Raw genomic sequence first — 11,300 nt, 5'->3', positions numbered from 1 at the left:
GCAGAGGGTGTTTGCCCACAGTGGGCAAGCTCAGACCTTTAGTGTTAAGTAGTGAAATTGCCTGTTTGTGCAGCAATAACTTGATTGTTATGGGAATATTTTAGATGTTAGTATAGCAACTGCTTAGAAATTGAAAGGGGAATAATAAAATTACTTTGTGTTCTTACCTGACACAGATTTTAAATATGGTCATACTTGGTAAGATTATTTTTTTGGTAGTGCTTGTTTCAATGTTATTCCTGCATGTGGTTTGAATAGTGAAAGAGAAATGAATTAAATGTCTACACTGAAAGTGTGTCACCTTCTGTTGGAATAGCAGGGAGTCAGAATATATTTTATTTTTATTAGTATTATGACTAATGATTATATGGGGGATGTGACTGTTCAAATTCCCTTAGTAATGAGTTTCATGTTACATTTGCAGAACAAGTGCAATGAAAGAAATTATTGCCATGTAAAGTTAATTCTTAAAAATAATATGAAAAAATTAGCAAGACAGAAAAAAAATGAGTTTTACTATAGTTTTATAACTGCTCAGTTACTGTGAATTGCTAAGATTTGTAAAGATCTTTGAAGATGAAAAGCTCTGTGTAATATTATTATACTGGCTTTGAGAAAGTAAAAGGGAAAAACCCAGTTCATCCTGTTATAATCCTTTTAGAAATTTTAACAAATCCAATGGCTTTCAAGTAGTGGAAATATTTCAGAAAGTGTTACCACCACTACTGCTGTTGCTCCAGGCTATGTTATCATATACCATAGCGTGCATGGAAGCAAAGCTTAACTAAGGTCATTCTAATGAATTTTGAACAGTTACATGGACCTAATTTGGCTTTCTGTCCTGTATGAAAGGCAACCTCTTCATGCTACAGCACCCAGCAGAAACCCCTGAGTCGTCTTATCATCCTCATCTGCATTTTTCATCATTTGAAAGAGCTGCAAGTAACGCTCAGCCTATGAACTCAGCTCATGTGTGTTCTTTTTCCATTTTCAGCATAGGGGGCAGACAATAGGTTTTTTCAATCTCCAAAGAACTGAAAATGTATTTTATTCTGCCACTTCTGGCTCCAGTTTTATTCTTTCACTTTTGTTACCAGGTTTGAGTTCTTGGGTACTAAAGGACAGCATTTGGCCAAATTCCTTTGGTGTCAGCTCTCTCCTCCATGCCCAGGAGAGTTGCAAGGCTCCAGCATCATTCCAGGGAGCTGTTTCCCTGCTGTTGATATAAAAGACAGGTTGAAATCCTGAACTCATGGGTTCCCATCTGCACTGCATGTGCTCCGTTGGGAGCTGGTCCATTGGGCCATGAGTCCACTCAGTGCTCCTTCCAGCCCTACGTCCTTTCTCCAACAGGTGCTGTGGAGGAAACAGTTTTAGTGACAAACACAGTAAAACAGCCCAGGAACCAAGTCAGAGTGCCTGAAATTAGGGGAAGTCTCAGAGATTTAATGCTCTTTACTAAGTATTATTTCCCATTCTCTCCAATCACGGTGGATATTCTTTCCTTTTTTAATGTTCAGCTGTGGTAAATTCTTGCTCTCAAAGACATCTAGTGTTGGTGAGTGCCAAAGTAGTTGGAAATGAGAATTTCCATTTTGCAAATATAAAAAACAAAAATTGAAAGAAAAAATTCTCAAGAATTCCCATTCCCATTGTTACTGCAAAATATTAATTGTTGATCACTGAGATAATTTGCTTCAATAGCATTTGATTGTTTCTTTTTACCATTTCTCTCATATAGGATACAATGAAAGACACTGAATCAACACACTGAAGCTTAAATGTAATATATTACTTTCTTTGGAAAGTGCTTGTTATATTTATAACATTTGTAAGTATTGTTATTGATACTTTATTTCAAATGCTCCTATTTTTACTACAGTGCACCATACAACAGAAAACTGAAAAATATTTTATTCAGCTCTCTACCATAGTTCAATTAGGGAATGAAGATAATAAGTTTCTTTTTATCATTTTTGCATTTGCCATCTTTTCATTTCAGTAAATCCCTTGTTGTAAGGTGAAGTTTCTAACCTTTTCCAGCTATTCCATTTTCATACTTGGATCATGTCCTTCTTATGTGTCTCTTTTCTAATGTTAATAACCCTGTGCTTTTAACTTTTCTTCAGGTGAGAGTTGGTTTGAGTTTTTTTAAAATTCTTGACTATTCATAATTATAGAATTTTTTTATCAGGTTCCAATTTACTTTTGCATCACACTTTTTGCTCAGAAGGGATTAGAAATAATGATATATTTCTGAAAGAGCTTTGTTATTGATAAAGGAATTTAGTGATATTTTAACTTTTTTCAAATGATCTTGCTGGTTTTTTTTTCACTGCAATTCAATACTATCACTGATAATGCTTATGTCATTTGTTTTTCTGAATAGAAAATGAAAACATTTTAAGAATCACTAGAAGAAAAAAAAAAGGCTGAAAACATTTTACTCAGTTTTCTATGGAAAAACCCCATATATTTGCATGTTAAAATGTATTTATTATCATGGTAGCTCTTCACCCACCTGACTTACATCTCTCCAGGGGTGAATGATAGTCATCTTTGGCTGCTCATGGTTTGTCTAATGAAACCAGGTGTGCTCTGCATTGCTTTTGATTCTGCAGCAAGAGTAGCACACCGCTGTAATTTTGCTCAAATCCCCAGCACCAATATGCTTAAATTGCTTTGCATTCGTGTACTGGCTTTTTACATTTCACCTACCTGCATATTCTTCAAAGTGTACTGAACATTGCCAAGCTGCTGAGATGCTTAATGGATTCTTACCTAAGTGCCTCTGTCTCCTCCACAGTCTCATAGGACGTTGAAGGACTGAAGGCAGGGTGTTTGAAGGCATCTGAGTGGTTCTGCTTGGAGTGGTTCTGCTTAGCTTTAGACACCCAGCATTATCAGGAGGCTCATCTCTCTGGGTTTGCCCTCCTCCATAAGGAATGCTCAAGTGCTGCCAGTTTGTAGAGAGACAATATTGCAAATTCCTGTGAGTAAATCTCAGTGCTATGGGTATGAGCAGGTATAAATTCTCAGTCTTGGTTTGTTTCACAGAGTAATAATTTCAGTGAACTTTATCAGATATGTAGCACAAATATTGCAGGATGTTTTGGCTGCCTTGTCTGTATGACATAAAATTGAGATGCAAGATCAAGACATATTCACCTCAAGGCAGAGAAGTTGTTTCCAAGTACCAAGCATGAGTGGATACTTGATTATTTTGGTTCTTGCAGCCCTTGCTTACTCTATGTTTTTAATCCAAATTACTCAATATGGCAGTTTTTTAATTTTCATCTTCCAACAGCTACCTAAGTCAGCCTGATTTTTGCCTAAACATTCCATGGCTTTTTCTGTGTGATCCCTTTTCTCTATATAATGAACCCAAAGGGTCTGATCCTAGACTTCCCCTCTCCAGTGGCAGTTCAGGAACTTGCTTGAGATTAAATACAATGTCAGTCCAGTGTCTTAAAAGCCTACTGTTTATTACGAAGTCCTCAGATCTGTCCAAAGAATTACATGGCAGCACATACCCTCAACTCTAAATGGCAACAAATGTTGAGCAAGAAAGATTTCAGAGAGCTGAATTATCTCGTTAAATTAACTGGAACATTTTAATTTTTACTAGAGTTGAGTGAGCTTGAGTAAATATGACGAATTGGACCCTCACTTCATTTAGCAGACATCAAACACACACAGAACGTTGCCCAATTTAATTTAGCCCTGCCAAGCTGGGAAAATGCTTGTAAAACATCAGTGAAGAAGAAAAGGGCTAAAATTTACTCTTGGTTGAGATTGCATGCATAAATTCCCTACACATAAACTGGTGTTGTATATGGATGTATGTATATATACCATAAACCTTCCCTCAGGGAAAATCCTCCAAACACCTGCAACCAGAATTTGTGCTATCATGAGTTATTCCCAGTAAAGTCAATAATAACCTTCCCTTTTGGTCTAAATGGAATATGTAACTCCTGTCTTGCACCCCAAGGTTTATCTCCTTTTCCTCTGCTGTCTCTTATCAAACACATACCAGCACTGTTGTTTGTTCAGTCATGCTCTGTAGAGTGGTTGGGTTTTTTTTTGCTTTATCCCCTGAGCTTAATGGGCACATTTTGTGAAGAGTGAGCCAACCAGGTAAATAGCTGCTACTATGGAGCTTAAGAGCTACAGCTCTCAAATTAGGAGGTGCTTTTTGTCAAATAGGCCACTGTAGCTCTAATATTAGCAACAAAACAAGGGCTTTTCAGACAAGAAAAAAAATCTTTTGTCTGACTCTGTATCACACTTAACTCTGTTGCCTTGTCAAATATGTCAATGTTCATATTATACAGCAGCATTCATCTGTGGATGCAAAAGTGCTTTGCAAATATTACCTCTCGAATACTTTTAATTTATATTTAACAACCAGGTTTGTGAGATGGTACTCTAAAAGAATCAGAGTGAACTATTTTAAAAGTTAGTATAAATAAATTATAGTGATTTATTTGCTTTCCTGTTGCTCTATAGAAAGTTGTTGGCTTGAGCTCCAGGGCAAAGCTACCTAAGCCTACTTCAAACAGCTTTTTTTCTCCTTTTGTTTTAACACCATGTCCACACATCTCTACATGCTTCTTGAATTCTGGTTTCAGCTTCTCTCTTGCTGTAATTGGCAATCATCTTCTGGTAGAGCACCAGGAATGAGGTACACAGGAGACAGAATGCAGCCCTGAGTAGACGTGTTACTATCTCCAATGCATCCAACACACAAAAATAACTGTCTTTTTTTCCAGCTCTTAAACAAAATTGTATTACTTTTTTGCATGCTTCAGAAGCATTAGCTAGAAACATTACTGAAGGAGTTCCTTGCCTTCAGGCTATGCAACTTGTCCCAGTGTTTTAAGGCATTTTTACTGATTTTTTAAGCAAATTTGCTTTGAGCACAGTCTTTCATCCTGTGTTTTCTGACAACAAGGCTGCAAGCCTGTTTGCAGAAAGCAAATGTCACAGACACATGTTAAGAGTTTTAAACTGGTCTGTGAAACACTGCAATAGGATGGCTTTTACTACTACACATCTGAAACCACAACAATAGTGAGTCCTTACCTGCTTACTGAAAACACCCTGGATATTGAGCATTCCTTATCTCAATTTTTCAGCTAGCTTATTAGTTTAAAATTATTAGGTTTTGTGAGTAGTCCATGTGCTCGTTATGTCTATAAGAAATACAGACATAGTTAGTTAGTTTTATGTTAAAAGTTTTATGTTAGTTTTATGTTAAAAGAATGCATTGAGGCAAAGGGAAGTGGAGAGAAGTTGCAGACAGGCTGTCTTTGGTGCTCTGCTGCCCTATTGGTCTGTCCTAGGTCTTGAGTATCAGAGCTGGTACATACTCACAACACTGCTTTGAGTTTTCTGACAACTGCAGGTGATTTTTCCCTTTGAAAACCAGGATTTTGGTACCCAGAGTTGGGTTCCCAGACTGAAAAATTTTAAGTCTCAAGTCTTTGTTTTCATCAGAGATATGCACAGACAGTGACTGAGTGAGTGAAATGACATTTGGACTGTCTATCAAGGAATGGCTGAGCAATACGATGTTGTTGCTGTGGAGCACATTTATTCTTGATGCCAGTTTGGTGAGGATGCTCTCTGCCTGCTGAGGAATGCAGGGGTGCTGCTCATCCTTGGAGCACAAGGCTACTTAGGGCTGGTTTGTTTGCAGGTCTGTTTTAGGGTAATAATTCTGCAGACAGCTGTGTTGTGTAAGAAAGCTTCCATTCAGGTACACAGGGCTAAAATAATTAGATGTTCTCCTAGGGCAGAGACAAACATTGTCCTTCTCTTTTTTGAAAGCAGATGAACTTGCTAGGCCCACCCTAATGCTCTGGGGTTGTCTCCTGCCTGATGGACTGCCACCAAAGCTCTAAAGCCCTCTCACACAAAGGCACCACGGGACTCCCACCCTCGACATGAGCGCTCTGCCTGCCTCTGGCGCTGCCTGTCAGACCCGCTTCAGCTGGAATCAAGGTAAAGAATCAGCAGCACTAAATACTGCAGGACAAAGGCATAAACCAGCTTTGTAACCCTGGGCAACCTGGGTGTTTGCTGACTGACAGTGTGAATGACAGCCCAGTTGTCGCTCTGAAATACCGTCTTCTAATCATTCCAGATGTCACCCGACAAGATGATGGCTACTAAAAAGGGAATAATTTGGGAAAAGTCATAAAGCCTATTATCTCCTGCTGAAACAATTTCTCTTTGCCATTTCTGAAGTCTCTGCAAAATAGATCCAGAATATCCCATATGTAGCGTGCCAGTGGTTTATTAGGAGAGGGTGTCCACTTAGAACTGCACTGGGTACCCCATAACATTCCTGGAGAAAGCCACCCCTGAGCTGTGCCACTTCTTCATGTCTTGGCAGGTGACTCCAATCTGGCCATACAGTGGAGCTGAAATATTTCACCTGTTCCAAAACACGACAGGCAGCAAAAGGCTATCATAGTACACACAGCCTGACAAATCAGAGAGAGGATGGAGATGATCACAAAGCAGCAGAGTGCAGTTTCTGGGTAGAATTCTTATCATTATCTTTTCTCCTTAACAAATAAAGAAACATCTGAAAATATTGTTAGGGCCTTTTCATTTCACTTAATTTATTCAATTGCATTTTTATTTCAGTGTAAAGACAGGACTTCATTCTGAACTTCAGGCTGAATGAAGGGCTGCACATGAAGGAAATGTAACAAAAAAAAGAAAATTTCTTTTGAGAAGGGCAGCAAAACATAGCGGATGAAATGGAGGAGTGAGAGAGGACAGAAAAGACAGAAAATTATAGTATCTGAATCCTAAGCTTTAAATTTTAAAAGTATAGCTTCAACTGCTGAAGTTAGAATATATTTTGTCATCCATATAAAACTAAAAATGAACCCCTAGATTGTTTCATTACAGCAGGGTGTTTTAAGGGCAGAAACTGCAACTGGAAAACTTTAATCAATTATTCTGTCAATTCCATCCAAAATCTAGTGGAGGAGATTGCAGACTGAGCCAGAAAATTCTGTATATCATTCATGTAAAATGTCTCAATGAAATACACTGAAAAGTTGTGCAAAACTTTTGTAAAGACAGAAGTATGTTTAGGGCAACTATAAAAAACCTCTCTCCTGTCAGCTGCATTGGGCCTTATTCTGCCACTGTCACTCACACTGGCTGATAACTGACTCTAATCAATTGCAATGAAAGTAGTGGAATAATTTATGTAGTAAGGAGTTAAATTTGCATGAATTTAGGCAGAAGATTGTAGTAATTTGTCTTAATGAATAATTTCATATTGCTTGCTATCTGCCTGAGAAATTCTGTAGTGGTCAGGATGGTCACAGGGAAGCATAGAAAAAACCTAGCTTTTCTTACTGGCATTTATACTGGTGTGTCATGCAAATACAGTTTCTTCTTAACTTATTAGCTCCCCTTGCAAAATATTTAATTTTATCATATGGTAGTTGTGAAGTTTTAGCTTGTCCTAAGAGCAGCTTGAGTATAGCACCAAAGGCTTGAACTTCCAAACAGTGACTTGAATGGTTTTGTGTAACGAGTTGTGGTAAAAGATAATTCTGAATTCCCCACCCCCCCCACCATGCCACTTACATAACATTGCTTTCTGTGATATTTTTGCCATGAATTATCTTTGTCATGGAGCAACCCAGAACAACATCACAAAATATATTTATTTCAGATTTTGTAGAAAGTGATCTTGAGTCTCTCTTGAAAGTTTATCAAATTAGGTATTGGTTGTCAGTATCTGTGAATCTTAATTTTAGCATGGTTGTGTCTCACTATCTCTGTGTACTCATATGTGGGTTTGGGGTTTTTTTTGCACGTTCTGGATTCCTTTTAAATCTATAGAGTAGATATATTTTTATACAAATCTATGTGTTGTTCATTATTAGGATCCCCCTTTCTAACTGAAATACATTTTTTTTAATATAACTACTCCATGTCTTGCAAAGTTTAGCCAACTGACACAACAGTGTTCTGGTAACCAGTAACTCTTTTTTCAAGCTAAAGTTGACATACGTGCTCAAACTGTAGGAATTTAAAATCAAGGGGCTGTAAATGCTGCCCTTGCTTGGTAATCAATTCCTAATTGTTGCAGTGATTCCACGGTGGCAGGCAAAGTTAGGAGCCAGTAGGAAATAGAAATGTACAAGTGTACATCCATCTGTGCATCTCTGTGCCCATAAACACTTGTAGATTCGCTTGAATTGCAGACAATTCAAGTGAATCTACCTAGTTGTGTATATTATAGAAAAGGACTTTGATTTTCTACAAAACTGTACATGAATTTTATGTTTGTAAATAGTTTTTTCATGTAAAAAATAAAAATCCACTGAAAAATACTGGAAAACTGCTTCAAATTAATTCTTTAAATATACCAGACATAACCTGTCATTTGACAATGTTGGAGGGCAGGTTTTTTTGTTTCAGAACCTTCAATAATTTTCTGTTCTGATGACATTTTCTCTAGAATTTTGTTGTCAGTTAAAAACCTGAAAGGCACTCAAGACTTCAGTTTGTAAAATGACTTGGGCTGGAACTTAGAACAGTGTTTGCACAGTCCCTCTGAACCAATGGGTCTTATGGAGCTCTGATGTGGATGCAAAGTGTGAAAGGAAACACCAGGCCTGTAAGAAGTAATAGTGAACAGCAGATACTGAAAAAATGTCTGTGAGGAACCAAAGGCAGTCAGTTATTAAATTTATTACTGGATACTGCTAGCAGCAATTTTTTAAAAATCAACCAACTTCTCTTCCCTCTGGTATTTCAGCTATCCATTTCATATTGTTCCATTCTTTAAATTGTATCCCTAATACCACAGCTCCAGGGAAGCTCAAAAAACTTGAGGGCTGAGTTGTATTTGTTACCAATTTTCTTTTATTAAATGATAAAGAAATGATGAAAAATGCTGAGTGTTATCTTATTTTCTAGCAATGTCATGCCCTTAAATACTGTTTAATTTCTCTTTGCTGTGCTTTAGTGACTTGTTTTGAGCTACCCATTTTACATTTTACTCAGTCTTCTATGGAAATTGCATCTGCCTATGCTTCATCAAGACTAATAACTCACTAGGCATTTGGATTCAAAAAAGTAATGATAAAGGAGTGAATTTTTTAAAAAAGCTACTGACTAAAGTTTTTATGATTTGAGCTGCATTACAGTGCTTTGGCAACTGGTTGTTGGAAAAGTAGAGCCAAGCACAGGAATCTCAACATAAAGGCCTGGTTCCTCACCTCTTCCTCGAGCCTTTGCCACTGGCTGCTGTAGGAAGTAGGACTCTGCCAGAAAGACCTTTGCTCTCATCCAGTTGTTCTTTGCTTGAATTTTATGCTTTGATTTTTCTTCTCTATTTTGCAGATAGATTACTGGAGGATAAAAGGACCAGAAGAAAGTCCCTGTTTTTCTTTCACACTATTCTACTTCTCATTTTACAGTCCCTTCACTGCCTGGAAGGAGGAAAGAAAATGAAGAGGAGAACAAATATTCCTTGCTTTCCTGAGGCTGGTAATCCAGGCAGTTGCAGTCTCAACCTCTTATAGCTCAGTTTTCCCAGTAGCTTTAGGAATATTTTCTGCAGGCTTGGCTCTCCAATGTCAGAGCTGCCAGAGGACCATGGCAGATTAGTTGGTAACCAGCAATCTCTCATAATTTATTCCAGGATCTTTAAATTTCTGAGTGATTTTCCCATAAAAGACAGTTTCTCTAGAGCACGTTAGATGGAAAATATTTTGCAAGATCATTAGAAGAATTTCCATTAAAAATCTGCTTGAGGGAGCTCCTTCCTGATTCTGAAAATGAAGTTGTAAAGGAGCACTCTTTTTTTTAAGTTGTATTTGTACTGGGAATTCTCAGAAATCCCAGCCAAGAATTATTGTAGCATTGTACAAAGCTGAAATTCCCTGTAGCTCTATGTTTATCACTTGCTAAGACCCCATGACAGCATATGCTTTTGTAGTCACATATTTACTCTCTGTGACTGCAAAATTTGCTGTCTAGTTGAGTGAAATCACCTGTCTTTAGTCATTCTGGTCAAACTTGAAAAACGGAATTATTTATTATCTCTCAAATACTTCTGTTTCCTCTTGATTTTCTTAATTTTTACTTGCTCGATTAAGTACCATGTCCTCCTGTGAATCTTGGATAGAAATACGCTTGAATGTTTTGCTGATGTAAGTTCCAGGATTAGATCCATCACAACAAATTTTGGGTTCTTTTGAAAAATATGAGATTTTAATTGTTCTTAATTTTTCAGCATAGGAGTCCATCACTGTAATCCACACTTTAAGAATGACCGAATGATTTAACTGTATGGTAGTTCCCCTTGGATATATATTGTATTTAAAGGTTGAGGTAAGGCTTGATGAAAGTATTTGCCTTTAGCTGTTCATTGCTTCTTTATCTATTGCTTCAGCTGTGAAAAGCTTTTTTATTTGGTTGAGGCTTGTTTGTTTCTCACTGCTAAACTTTTCTAACATTTTAAAATTCGGCTTTACATGCAAGTTTGAATTTTCACTTCTCTTTGGAGTATTTTACATGCTAAAATTCTTTCTGTAAAACACAGCTGTAAAAAAAAAAAAAGTGAAGTAAATCTATACTTTATGTCTTCTTGAAACTTTATTCTCTTTAAAAAGGGTTTATGTAATTTTACATAATTCTTTTGGCAGGAATGTTTATTGCCCAGCTGGTTGAAATTATTAATGTACCTCTCAAGCTGCATTTTCAAAGATCAGTAATATATATATAAACTTTTTGGAGGGTCCTTGATATGTAGGATTTTTATTGGAGATCCTTGTTCCACTTCAGTAAAAGGATGACACAAGATGTTTACTTTAAAAAGTCTTTGACATCCTCCTGAGAATGTTTTGATAGAATGGCATACATTTGGTTACAATTAGTAAGCCAAACAATTTTCCATTGTTATCTCACTGTGTTTGTCTAGACCCTGTAAGGAGCTTTCAGAAAATATCCATCTCCATGTTTCAGTTAATTGATTGCATGTCCAGCAGGATTATTCTATTTTATAAAGCTCCTTTTCCTTTTGATTTTACACAAAGGCATGTGGTAGAAAGCAAAAGGGAAATACTGGCACAGTTAAGCATAAAGAGATATTGTACTTGTATCAGGTCTAATAGTCCTGTGTGTAGGAAAAAATATCTATGTGTTCCTGCTACTTCTGTGTGCAAGATGTTATACCCGAGGGCTGAAAGTAATAGTAGCTGGTGTGAAAGTATTCACCAATATCAAGTGCAGATGAAAGCCTTTGGAGC

Source organism: Zonotrichia leucophrys, chromosome 9 (genome assembly GCF_028769735.1).
Source record: "Zonotrichia leucophrys gambelii isolate GWCS_2022_RI chromosome 9, RI_Zleu_2.0, whole genome shotgun sequence".
NCBI lineage: Eukaryota > Metazoa > Chordata > Aves > Passeriformes > Passerellidae > Zonotrichia > Zonotrichia leucophrys.
Note: the sequence above shows the minus strand (reverse complement) of the source record.